Here is a 14,331-nt window from a genome sequence, read left to right on the forward strand (position 1 = left end):
GGGTCCGGATCGCTGAGGAGACCTCCTCGTGGTGTTGGTCCACTCGAACTCGTGCCGTGGGCCTAAAGTGCAGAGTGGTGCATACTTGCGGATTTCGCAGGAGCCCGAGTCTGTTGGTGAACAGATCCAGTGTTCACAGGAGACAAAGTATTTTCTTTGAAAGGTAGGTCAGGTCCTCGGGGTTCTTGACGTTACTGGCTGCAGGACACACCGGAGTTTCGCCTCTTCAGGTTCGAGGTGGGGACAGGCCGGTAGGGCTGGGGCCAAGTCTGCAGCCGTCATCCTCTTCTTAGCTTCAGCATGGCTGTTCAGTCCTTTTCTTCTTGTAGTTTCTGGTCTGAGGAGGCAAGGTTCGGGGGTGCCCGTAAATACTAGATATAGGGGCGTTACCAGTGAGTAAAAGTTTGGGACCAATGGATCCCTTCTTTGGGGTGGCTATGCCCCTTATTATGCCACCCTCTAGTGGGAGGGGGGCATATGCCTCTCTCAGATTGGCTGGGTCCCCCATATGCAAGATGGCAGGGACTGAGTTGTGCTTCACCTCGCTCTCCCCCACCTGAGGGGTGGGGTTGGCAGAGGTGGGCACACCTCCCTTCCTCACTTGGTTTTCCTGCCGGTGCTACCGCCCAAAGTGATGGTCCGAACGGGTGGTGACCAGTTGCTGGGAGCAGCAAAAGGCCTAGGGAAGCTCACAAAGGCGGCAAGCCTTTGAAACTTCCCCTTCGTGGACCCTGCCCATCCTGGGGGAAGGAGGCTTAGCACCTCGTCCCAGGATGTGCATTGTTTCAGACCCCCGAGAGCAGCAGGCTCTCGACCCAGGGGTTCAGAAACATGTCTGATGGTGGCAGCTGGGGAGCAGCCACTCAGCCTGGACACATTTTTCAGGGGGCATCTCTAATATGCTCGGTGTGTGTATTTTTCATTAAATCCCACACTGGCATGAGTGTGGGTTTAATGTGCTGAGAAGTTTGATAACAAACCTTTCAGTCAAGCCATTATGGTAGTGTGGTGTTCGTAATGACAAATTCACAGCACCATATACTCTTAATGGCATTACTGCACTTACAATGTCTAAAAATTGGCTTAAACATTGTAGGGTTACAGGGCTCATGCACCTGTACCCTCACCACTGGTACAGTGTGAAGGAAAGTGGGGTTCTGATACAATAACCTTCCCCCCCCCACACTTTTTGCCAGACTACTGATGCACTTTTACTTGGTGTGCCCTGGGTACCTGCCAATCAGGTTCCCAGGGCCTGTGTTCTTTCCCCAAAACTAAATACAATTGGCATCTCTGGCCACAGGTACCCAGGGCACTGTGACCACAAAAGGCCTGTAAGGGCTGCAGCACTTATGGTGCCACCCTTAGAGGTCCTGTACCACTACACTCACACACTGCCTTTGCAGGCTGCGTGTTTTGGTGCAGATCAAAGAAAAAATAAATAAATTTTTAAAAAGTCGACACGGCACACATCGCTGTGTACCATGCCTACAACTCACTGCCCTGGAATAGATCAGTCACCCCTCTAGTTGGGTGCACTACAGTGTGTAAGTCCATTCTTAGACATTTTAAGTGCAGTGCTGCCATTAAGAGTATATGGTTCTGGGAGTGTCATTACGAACTCCACAGCTCCATAATGGCTACACTGAGAAGTTTGGTATCTAACTTCTCAGCACATTAAACCCACACCGATGCCAGTGTGGGATTTAATGGAAAATGCACACAGAGGGCATCTCAGAGATGCCCTCTGACACTCGACCAACTTCTAGTGTCCCGACTGAGTGGCTGCTTATGCTGCCATCAACAGACCTGTTTCTGGACCCCTAGGTCGAGAGTCTGCTGCTCTTGGGGGCCTGAAACAATGCACATCCTGGGACGAGATGCCAAGCCTCCTACCCCAGGATGGGCAGGGTTCACAAAGGAGAAGCTTCAAAGGCATGCCACGCTTGTGAGCTTTCCCAAACCACTTGCTGCTTTCAGCAACTGGTCCCCACTGGTTCTACCCCCCACTTTTGGCTGGAGAACAGGCGGTAAAAACAAGCAAGAGAAAGAGGTGTGCCCACCTCTGCCAACTCCACCCCTCCGGTGGGGGAGGCGAGGTGAAGAGTCCCTGCCAACTTGAGGATGGGGAAGCCCAACCAACCAGTGACCGGATCATGCCTCTCTCCTACTGGAGGGTGGCACAATAGGGGGTGTACCCACCCCAGGGAAGGTATCCATTGGTCCCTGCCCTCTACCTACCTGTAACACCCCTAAATCTAGTATTTAGGGGGCACCCTGAACCTTGCTTCCTCAGATCCAGAAACAAGAAAGAAGATTAGAAGGACCGAAGAACCGTGCCGAGCTAACAAGAGGACGACGCCCACTGACTTGGCCCCAGCCCTACCGGCCAGTCTATCCTCGAACCTGCTCCTGTGAATTCCTGGTGTGTCCTGCAGCCAGCAACCTCAAAACCCCCGGAGGACCTGCCTGCCTTCACTTCCAAAGACTGCTTCTCCCATGAACACCAAATTTGTTCAACTGCAACCTCTGGCTCCGGTCGGACACCGCGAATCCAGCCCACTCTGCACCTGCCAAACCCGGTCCGAGCTCAAGTGGAAAAACACGACAAGGAGGTCTCCCCAGCGATTGTGACCCAAGATCTGGAGATCCCAGACCAGCCTTAAAACCCCAGCCGACACCTGCAGCCTCAATCCAGAGGATCCCATTTACCACAGCCAAGAGTGGGTAAGACTTTCCGACGCCAAAAGTCACCCCTGCACCCGACGCCCCACGGTCTTGTGTGCCCCAACCAACGGTGCCTAGACAACCCAAGACATCCCAACTTACCCCTCAAAGTGGTGGTCGCATCCAGAAGATCTTCGTCCCGAGCCTGCAGGGTTTCTTTCGACCGGAGTCTTAGTTGCAAACAGCGCGCCCGGAGCCAAAGCAGCACTCTGCCGCCCCAGTGCTGCTGAGGGTGCACCCTTTGTGCTGACCTGCAACCCCAATTGCCCTGAGCTTAACCCTAGGAGCTTTGCTCCCACAGTCGGTGGCTGCTAGCAAGCAGGCCACACAACCGGAGACCCCCTATCCTCCATTGGATAACATTGGGCCTCAACACTCTGCACCCAGCCGCCCTAGTGCTGCTAGGGTGCAACAAGAGTGCATCACTGACCCTAGGGGACCCCTGAGTCTAACCCCAGAACCTTAACTCCACAGTCGATAACTTACCTTTGAACCGATAACATTGACAATTGTTCTCCTAAAAAGTTTCTCGTGTGGAGTTTTGAAATCTAAAAATAAAATATATATATATATATATATACATATATATATATACATATATACATGTATACATATATACATACATATATACATACATATATATACACATACATACATACACACATACATACACACACATATACACTAAGTTAAAAGTAAAAAAATGCAATATAAAGTACCGTGAGATGTATGGGCGCGTCATGTGATCAAGGTCCTTCTGGGATCGAAACGCGTCATGCAGACTGTTTGCCGTGGCTGATTAAATCTTGGATGGTAACACGATTCTTGTGGTCTGCACTCTGGTTTGTGACAGCGAAAACGACGACTGTTTACGGAGACAAGGCGACACATATACACACATACACATACACATATATATTACCTACTGGCGGTCGCCAGTAGGTAGTTATAGTTAGGACCCCTTTTCCATAGGAAATCCGCAACATTCTATTTTGAATAACTTTGGCGCCGGTTGACGAATCCTCGCGAATTTCTCAAAATAGGTGGGGCGCTACGCTCCGCTCCTACCCTGAAAGTCTCGGGGGGATTCGTCAAGCGGGGGCTGAGATAAGAGGGGGGTCCCAAAACGCGTTTTTCCCATGCATTTTTCCATAGGACCTTTAGACAGGGCTACAGCCCGAACGGCTGAACAGAATTACTAGAAATTTGGCAGAGAGGTAGTCCCTAGGTCAAGGAAGTGCCTTTTGTAGGTTTGGTGTAAATCTGTTCAGTAGATTCTGAGAAACGAACTGCGTTAAGTGGGCGTGCACGCCACGAATGGCGTAAAGTAACTTAGCATTTAAAAAACCGTACAAATTCACTGAAAAAACCATAGGTTTCACACACGTTATAGTTAGGAATTAGCATTTAAAAAACCTTGCAAATTCACTGAAAAAACCATAGGTTTCACACATGTTATAGTTAGCGGAAATTTTACTGATAAAAAACCAATGAAATTCCCCCGTTATAGTTAGTGCAGGCAACTATAACTCACGCGACCGCAATCTTCTGCTGATGACATATGTGTCTTTATGAAAAAAAAATATTTGTAATATATGTATAGCTAAAAATTTATGGAAGAAGACATGGGCAAATAAGTGTCTAAATACAGTATTAGCATCAGCAGAGGATTGCGGTCGCGTGAGTTATAGTTGCCTGCACTAACTATAACGGGGGAATTTCATTGGTTTTTTTATCAGTAAAATTTCCGCTAACTATAACATGTGTGAAACCTATGGTTTTTTCAGTGAATTTGCAAGGTTTTTTAAATGCTAATTCCTAACTATAACGTGTGTGAAACCTATGGTTTTTTCAGTGAATATATATATATATATATATATATATATATATATATATTTTTTTTTTTTTTTTTCACCAACTTCCCCACAAGGATTTTACAACGCACTCCACGGATTCTTACTTCTTCAATTCATTTTATTTCTTGATTTGCAGGCAGACCACAAAACACAGGTGTAAAGCCACAGGATACGATTTTGTGGGATACGGCAGGGCGAGGAACTTTCTACAATTCAGCCCACTTGTGAGTGAAAGCCAGCGTGATGCACAACAGAGGTTTGCATGCTCGTGCACACTTAGTGAAAATCATTACTTAAATGGATTTCTACGGCATGCAGCCACAATGACTAAGATAACTATCAAACTCACGCTGACATGGCGGACTCACGAAGGTGAATAGACTATCAGTTTTGAAGTCAGTCGTCACTCACTGGACTGTCTTGAACCAATAGGGGAGTCCAAATGGATATTTAAATGGGGGGTTTGAAAAGAAAGTAATCTGCACTCAAGGCATTGAAAAAGGCGAACATGCCAAAACCGGTCTGCCTGCAAATCAAGAAATAAAATGAATTGAAAAGGTAAGAATCCGTGGAGTGCGTTGTAAAATCCTTCTGGGGAAGTTGGTGAAAAATACAATTGTGTGTACAAGCTACTAACACACCAACGGCACCCGCCCGCAAGTTATTCGGCGGCAAGTTGCGTTTGTTGGATATTATATATACATACACATATACATACATACACACACACACATATATTGAATATGCTACTTACCAGTATGCATCTGTTCTTGGCATGTAGGGCTGCTGACATTCATATCTGTGCATAGATCGCCGCCTATGTTGGGTCCGGATGTTTGCACGTTGTTGTCCTGGAAGAGTCTTCGAAGTATCCTTGGATAGGTGACTCCTCCCCTGGACTACAGTGCGCATGGGCATCCTCTCCATCCTCAGATTGTTTTTCGCCATTGTGGCAGTGATGGAGTAGATACAGAAAGTGATGACCATGCTATACAGTAATTCTGAGAGCTGCAGCTGCTACAGGCGCCGGGGAGGAGGGAGGGCGATATGAATGTCAGCAGCCCTACATGCCAAGAACAGATGCATACTGGTAAGTAGCATATTCAGTTCGAGGCATGTGGGCTGCTGAATTCATATCTGTGCATAGAATACATAGCAGTGCCCTCTATTAGCGGCGGCTACCAGTGCCAGCTGCAGCGGTCTGAAAAAGTGTTTTGAGAACAGCCTGTCCTACAGCTGCCTGCTGTTTTGACTGCACGTCTACACAATAGTGTTTTGTAAATGTGTGTGTAGTGGACCATGTGGCTGCTCTGCATACATCATGCAGGGGAATATTTCCTAGAAAAGCCATGGAAGCCCCCAACTTGCGTGTTGAGTGGGCTCGTGGTGGAATATTTAATGTGCGTTTTGCCTTTTGATAACAGATTTGAATACACTTAACTATCCATCTGGCTATCCCTGCTTTGGAGATGGCGTTACCTTTGTGGTGTGGGGCAAAGGCAACGAACAGTTGTTTTGTCTTCCTGAAGGGTTTAGTCCTGTCGATGTAGTACATGAGGGCCCTCCGTACATCTAGTGTATGTAGTGCCCTTTCTGCGACAGTTTGTGGGTTTTGGAAGAAAACGGGCAGTTCAATAGTTTGATTCATGTGGAACTGCGATATTACTTTGGGCATGAATTTGGGGTTGGTACGTAGTACGACCCTGTTGGCGTGAACCTGTATAAATGGCTCTTGAACTGTTAGTGCCTGGAGTTCACTAACTCTTCTTAAGGAAGTGATCGCTACCAGGAAGGCTACTTTCCAGGTAAGGAATTGAATCTCGCATGAGTGTAGAGGTTCAAAGGGTGGACCCATCAGGCATGTGAGGACCAAGTTGAGGTTCCACATTGGAGCCGGTGGGTGGCTTGGTGGAATGACTCGTTTGAGTCCCTCCAAGAATGCTTTGATGGCAGGCACTCTGAATAGTGAGAGGTGCTGCCTGGTCTGCAGATAGGCTGATATTGCGGTCAAATGGACACGTATAGAGGTGTACGCCAGATTGCATCGGTATAGGTGTAAGAGGTAACAGATGATGTTTTGGATGGATGCGTCCAGCGGGTTAATGTCATTATTACCGCAATAAATGACGAACCGTTTCCATTTGGTTGCATAGCAAGCCCTTGTAGTGGGTCTCCTGGCCTCCTTGATGATGTCCATACAGTCAGGTGGCAGGTTGAGATAGCCAAACTCTAGGACTTCAGGAGCCAGATCGCCAGGTTCAGCTGTTGCGGATCTGGGTGCTGAATCTCTCCATGGTTCTGCGTCAAATGCGCGGGTTTGATCCGCAGCCTTTGATGCGGCACCACGGAAAGTTCGAGGAAGGTGGTGTACCACGGCTGGCGTGCCCACGTGGGAGCAACTAGGACGAGTGTCCGGGAGTGTTGTCGCAGTTTGCGGGCCACCAGCGGTATTAACGGCGCTGGGGGAAAAGCGTACGCAAATCTGCCGGACCAGTTCATCCATATCGCATTGCCCTGCGACTGCGGATGTGGGAACCTGGCGGCGAAGCTTTGGCATTTTGCGTTTTCGCTTGTCGCGAATAGGTCTATCTCCGGATGACCCCACTGCTGGAAGTACGGTTGGAGTACTGATGGGTGTAACTCCCACTCGTGCATCTGGTGGCTGTGTCTGCTGAGCAGATCCGCCATCTGGTTGTCCTTGCCAGGGAGGTGTTCCGCCATGAGGAACATGTTCCTCTGAATGGCCCACTTCCACATGCTCTGAGCCAGATGAGACAACTGTGGAGAGTGTGTTCCTCCCTGCTTCTGTATGTAGTACATTGCGGTAATGTTGTCCGTCCGGATCAACACGACCTTGTTGCATAGATGTACTTTGAATGCCTTCATGGCCAGGAAGATTGCCATTAGTTCCAGAAGGTTGATGTGCATCTTCTTTTGTTGAGTCGTCCATAGTCCCTGCACTGTGTAGTGGAGTACATGAGCTCCCCATCCCTGGAGAGACGCGTCCGCTGTCAGTACTATCTGTGGGACAGGCTCTTGGAATGGTCGGCCCTTGCAAAGGTTTTGTGGATTCCACCAATGCAGAGAGTTGTATGCCCGACCGCTCACCAACACTAGGTCTTTCAACTGTCCTTGAGCCTGATTCCACTGACGTGTTAGGCACTCCTGAAGCGGGCGCATATGTAATCTCGCGTGCGGGACTATGAAGATGCAGGAGGCCATCATGCCTATTAACTGCATAAACACTCGCGCTGGAAGTGAGTGATTGGGTTTGAACTTGGAGATCAGCAGTTGTATGCTGTTGATCCTCACTAAATTTGGCTGAGCTGTGGCCGCCAGAGTGTCTATAGTCGCACCTAGGTACTGTTGTACGTGTGCGGGCTGGAGATGGGACTTTGGGTAATTTAGTGAGAATCCCAGACTGTGAAGAAGGTGAATGGTGCGGGACATGTGGCTGGCACATTGCTGGGCTGACTTCGCTTGAACGAGCCAGTCGTCTAGGTAGGGGTAGACGTGTATATGCTGCCTCCGTAGATGTGCTGCCATCGTAGCTAGGCACTTCGTGAAAACCCTGGGCGCTGTTGTCACGCCGAAGGGAAGGACTTTGAATTGATAGTGCTGCCCCTGGACAGTGAACCAGAGGTATTTTTTGTGTGAGGGGTGGATGGGTATGTGGAAATACGCATCCTTGAGGTCCAGTGTGGCTAGGAAGTCTCCCTGCTTGAGAAGCGGAAGGACTTGCTGTAGAGTGAGCATGTGAAAGTGCTCTGAAAGAATGTACTGGTTCAGGGGCCTCAGGTCTAATATAGGTCTGAGTGACCCGTCCCTTTTTGGAATTAGGAAGTAGAGGGAGTACACCCCCGTACCCTGCTCGTGGATGGGTACGACCTCTATGGCGCCTTTTAGAAGCATACTTTGCACCTCCTGCCGTAAGAGCGTTAAGTGCTCTGAGGACATAGGACGGTTTCTTGGTGGTATTGTGGGTGGAGTGGAGGTTAACTCCAGACAGTAACCGTATTTTACAATATCTTTGACCCACCTGTCCGTGGTGATGGAGTTCCACGTGGACAGGAACCTTTGTAGCCTTCCCCCGACAGGTGTTAGGTGGTCGGGAGGAAGGGAGAGGGCGTCACTGCTTGTTCTTGGGGGAGGACCTGGTGTTGCCGTAGCAGCGTCCTCTGCCCTTTGTACTGGAGCCACGATATCCACCCCGGGTGTTTTTATCGTAGGTGGTCTGTGTATTGCCTTTGTTATATGTTTGTTGTGACCCCTGTCCTCTACCTGCTCCCTTGTTTCCGGGGCGACGAAAGGAGCCGCTCCGAAAGGACTGAGTTTGGAGAGCGCCCATGGACTTTGCAGTGTCCGTGTCCTTTTTTATCTTCTCAAGGGTGGTGTCAACCTCTGGCCCGAATAAATAGTCGGGGTTGACAGGCTGGTTGAGTATATTGTTTTGTACCTCAGGCTTGAATCCTGAGATTCGTAACCAGGCATGTCGTCGCAGCATGACGCTTGTGTTTATGGCCCTGGCAGCCGTGTCTGCAGCATCTAGTGCACATTTGATGGAAGCATTCGTGAGTAGCTGTCCTTCTCTGATGAGCATTTCTGCGCCTTCCTTGAACTGGTCAGGGAGATGTTGGAATATTTGCTCCAGTGTGTCATAGTGCGCTCTATCATAGCGAGCAAGGAGCGCTTGAGTGTTGGCTATGCGCCATATGTTGGCAGCTTGGGCGGCAACTCGCTTGCCAGAGGTCTCTAACACCTTGGACTCTTTGTCCGGGGGAGGAGCATCACCTGTCGTTTGCGAGTGTGCCCTCTTGCGAGCATTCGCTACGACAATGGAGTCTAGTGGTAATTGGCCTCTGATGTAAGTAAGGTCCCCAGGTGCTGATCGGTATTTCTTATCAATCCTGGGGTTTATCACTCGTGCCCTGGTGGGTTCCTTGAAAATGTCCTTGGCTGGTTTGAGGACTCCTTTCAACATGGGCAGAGTCTTTACATGCCGTTCTGAGGATGCGAAAGTGTCCATAAGAAAGTCATCTTCGACGGTGTCAGAGTGAAGCTGCACCCCATGGTTATTGGCAGCACGTTCAATAAGAGCGTTGAAGGCTGCAGTATCCTCTGTGGGAGATGTTTTTGCCCCATAGAGTTGTGGGTCCTGTGCATCGAGAGGTGCACTTGGGTCTACAGGGTCGCCCCAAGTGTGATCAGGGTCCTGCTGGTCATCAGGGTCTGTGTCTCCATGGTAGGGGACTTGGTCATCCATGTAGTCCTCCAACGCATCCGTGTCGGAACGTGTGGGGGAGAATAGTTGTGGATCCTGGTAGGATGAGTGGAAAGGTTCATAAAGGAGAGGTTCTGATTCTACAGGCAGCTTCCTTTTTAGTGGGATCCTGAAAGGGTCCAACGGTGGTTCCGAAGTTATCCTTCGCTCGTGGAGAATCATCCTGCCAGTGTTGGCGTCGATGACACGTGACGGAGATGTCTCAGCAGGTGTAATCGTAGTCTGGGTGACCCGTGTCCTGAGTTGGAACATTTTCGGGATTGTTGACGGAGGCAAGCCAAAGGTAATGTTGGCTGGCACCGAAGAGGCTGCTGGAGCTTCGATCGGACCGGAACCCGACGGGTCCTGGAGGGCAGCCTTGGTTTTGCTGCTTTGTGTCGCACCAGGTCGTCCTTGGAGCGCCTTTGAGGCTTTGGCACCGACCAGGTTCGTAGAGGCGGCCGTGGACTTTTTCGGCGCCGGTGGTTCATCGAGTCGAGGTGCGGAGATGACCGTCGACGTCTTCGATGCGTGAGGCTTTGGTGTCGTCGAGGGAGCGATGCGAGACGCAGCAGGCGGTGCAGCCCTCGGTGTCCGTGGCGTCGGTGCCGGGAGCCGAGCAGGTTTGTCGGCGCCGAAGGCCTTTTTCCGTTTGTCGACTCCGACGTCGGCCGCTTCAAGTTCGGCACCGAAGTCTCTCTTGGTGCGGTCGGTGTCGACGCGTCGCGCTGGCGTCGAAGGCCTCGATCCGACCAGCGTCACTTTCGGTTTCGTTGGAACCGGAGCAGCTTTCGGTTTCGGTTTTATGGAAGGGAAACCAGCTGGTTTAAGCGGTAATGGCTGCCGCTGAATGTCCGAGGCCGGGCCCGAGAGCGGGGCCGAAGAACTGCGGGATGGGTCTCGGGTAAGGCCCGAAGGCGATCCCTCGACCGGAGCCATAGGCCGTGGAACTGGGCCTTCTTCGGTCTGAACAGGTAGGCCTTGTTCATCATTGGAGCTACTCTCTTCGGCCCCTAAGGCCTCCTCGTCGTCTCCTACCTCAGTGTCGTCTTCACCTCTGTGGAAGAGTGATTCGTCGACTTCGTCCGATCCGGATCAGTGTTCGGAAACGGGACTGGAGGGTAAGACTTCCAATTCTTCGACGTCTTCGGCCTCGTTGAAGATGTCTGCTGGGGCCGGTGCCGCGTGCTGCGCCTCGAGTCTCGCCGGTCGATTTTGTAGAGTCTTTTTTGAACGGAACCGGGCGCAGGCCATGCATGTCGATTCGTCGTGGTCCGGCGAAAGGCATTTGTTGCACACCGGATGGACGTCGATGTGTGGGTACTTCGCATTGCATACCGGACACCTCTTGAATGGCGTCCTCGATTCCATCGTCGAAGTGAACAGGTAAATGCGAAAAAAGTCTGTGCTGAAAGTTAGTAAACTAACAAGGTTGTATCGAAAACCGATCGATAAACAGTACCGACGCGAACTAAAGGCCTTTTGGCCTCGACAAAATATTTTCCTAACTTGAGCTAAGATAGCACATCCGAACCCAATGGCGGAAAAAAACAATCTGAGGATGGAGAGGATGCCCATGCGCACTGTAGTCCAGGGGAGGAGTCACTTATCCAAGGATACTTCGAAGACTCTTCCAGGACAACAACGTGCAAACATCCGGACCCAACACTAGGCGGCGATCTATGCACAGATATGAATTAAGCAGCCCACATGCCTCGAACATATACATACACTTTTTTTTTTTTTTTTAAATCGCACGAATAACCAAAACACATTTACTTACCTATTTGCAGGAAATGTCCCAGTGCTGAATCTAGGTACCAGCACTGAGTTAGACAATTAACTAAAAAAGTAACTTACCTGTGATTTACTGAAAAAGCCTGTTCATTTCAATGTACTGTATTTGCTAAGTATTGCAACCTACTGCATCCCCTGTAAATCAAACAAAGTACAATTCCAATTGCATTTTCAACCTGTTCTACATTCAGCAACGTATTACTGTATAGTATTTAATGCTTACCTGTGCCTGGCTTGCTTGGTTCTAAAAATAAAACTGTATATTTTTATACAAAAACAATTGGCCTAGAGTTCACTTCTTGAATGTGTGAATTCCTTTGCTGACTGAGGGTGTACATCAAATGCTAAACACTGTCCTCTTATGCTGCCTTACTGCTCGACCACTCTACCACAAATGGAGAGTAAGGTTCTATCCAACTTTAACCTCTGCCTACCTCTGGGGTCACCTGGACTCTATAAACACAATACCTCATTTTGGTGTAGTATATATAGAGCCAGTTTCCTACATAGTGCACCCAGCAAGAGGGGTGGCTGATCTATGCCAAGGCAGTGGGTTGTAGGCATGGTACACAGGGATGTGTGCCATGCCGACTCTTCACTTTGTTCTGCACCAAAACATGCAGCCTGCAAAGGCAGTGTGCGAGTGTAAAGGTACAGGACCTCTAAGGGTCGAACAATAAGTGATGCAGCCCTTAGAGCCCATCCCTGGTCACAGTGCCCTGGGCACCGGTGGAACCATTTACCAGGGACTGACTTGTGGCCAGTGTCAATTGGGTTTGGTCTTCAATGCAGTTTTAGGGAAAGAACATAGGCCCTGGGTACCCGATTGGCAGGAGCCCAGGGCACACTCAGTCAAAGGTCATCCACAGTTGAGCAAAAAGTGGGGGCAACCACGCAGAAAGAGGGCACTTTCTCACACCTGGGTCAGCTTTAGATCTTTTTATTCACAGGTAGGAGAATTTCAAGATTGATTTCTTCTATCAGTCATGATGACTGTTGGGGACAGAGTCAGATCTCTTTGGCCCAGAAGATGGGGATTTTCCACACAAAACAGACCCTTAGATAAGGCTCTGAAAGCTGTCAAGCCCAGGGTAGATTAGGAACATAATAGCGTAGGGTCACAAAGAAGTTGGAGCAGAGCTCTACTCAGGGACCAACTCACATATGACATCTGGTAGAAGCCTGAGCTGTGGAGGCCTCTAGGGGGCAGTAAGGGAGCTTAGCACTTCCACTTCATTGGCTGAAATTTGGGTTGTTTCAAATGAGAAGGACCTGCTACTAAATAAACAGTTATGGCCTTTGGTGATTTTAACATGGTTCACTGTTATTTGAAGTTTTGTTTTTTTATTACTTTATTTTGCAGGCGCTTTGTGGGGTCCAGGAGATGTCAGCCACAGATGGAGACTAGGTCCTAATCACTGGGGAGACTTCACAGGACAGGTAAACCACTCGCGTTGTGGGAGTCCGGTGCAGAATGGGCAGGGGTCGCAGATCCACCTGGATCCAGAATTCTTGAAGATGGAGTTCTTTCTGAACAGGGCCGTTGTCCTCAGGAGATCTGGTCATTATTGAAGAGTGGCAGTCTTCCTGGGAATCTTGGAAGTTGCTGGCCACGAAACAGGTGGTGTCTTCTTTGCAGGCTATAGAATCAGGAGACCGGCAATAGGTGTCTCCTTTTGCTGTACAGCGTCCTCTTCGACCGTCTTCTTAGGTTGCAGGAATCGGAGGATCAAGGTTCAGGGGTGCCCCTAAATACTGAATTTAGGGGCGTTACAGGGACTGGCAGGTGGTAGCCAATAGGCTACTTGCCTTTAGGGTGACTACAACCTTAGAATGTCCCCTCCCTTTGGGGAGTGGGCATACCCCTAACCTGATCGTGCTGAATCCTTCCACTCAAGATAGAGGATTTTCTAAGGAGGGGGTCACCTTGGTCCAGGGTACGTTAGGCTTGGTCCTGGCAGAGACCCTGCCTACTAATTTCCCCGCTGACCTTGCAGCCAAAAGTGGGGCTTGGTCAAGGGGGGCAGCCATCTACACGATCCAGAGAGGAGCGGGCTAGCATATCAAAGGGCAGGAAGTCTTGAGGCTCACCACCCTGAATGCTGTTCCTGCTGGGAGGTAGGTGTGAAGCCTTTGTCCTGACCCATGAGAGCACATATCCTCCCACCTCAGGGGGTCAGAAACAGGTCTGTAAGTGGTAGGCTGGTGCAGACCAGGCAGCTGGAAACTAGGTATTTGGTAGTTTTTTAGGGGGCATCTCTAATTTGTAATAAATCCAACACGGACATCAGTGTGGGTTTAATGTGCAGAGGAGTTTAATACCAAACTCTTTAGCAATCAGTAAAGCCATCATGAAGCTGTGAGTAATGACGTCTCCCAGTCCATGTACTCAATATGGCTCCACTGCACTTACAATGTCTGTGAATGGCAGACACTGTAGGGGCACATTGCTCATGCAGCTGTGCCCTCACCTGTGGGATAGTGCAACCTGCCTTTAGGGCTGAGAGGCCTGCGAGGCCTGCTAGAGGGGTGACTTACCTATGCCACAAGCAGTGGTTGGTGGACATGGCACACAGGGATGTGTTGCCATGTCGACTCAAGTTTTGACCAAAACACAGTCGGCAATGGCAGTGTGTATGCGTTTGGCGAGTGGCCTCTGAGGGGGGCACAATAAATGCTGCAGCCCATATA

The 14,331-nt window shown here is 49.8% G+C and overlaps 1 protein-coding gene across 6 annotated transcripts in view; it reads right to left on the minus strand.

Moving 5' to 3' along the window:
* KIF11 (kinesin family member 11) overlaps window positions 1–14,331 on the minus strand; it is a 271,380-nt gene that overhangs the window by 85,841 nt on the left and 171,208 nt on the right. The window lies entirely within an intron of this gene.

The sequence above is a fragment of the Triturus cristatus genome, chromosome 1_2 (assembly GCF_964204655.1).
Source record: "Triturus cristatus chromosome 1_2, aTriCri1.1, whole genome shotgun sequence".
In the NCBI taxonomy this organism is placed as follows: domain Eukaryota; kingdom Metazoa; phylum Chordata; class Amphibia; order Caudata; family Salamandridae; genus Triturus; species Triturus cristatus.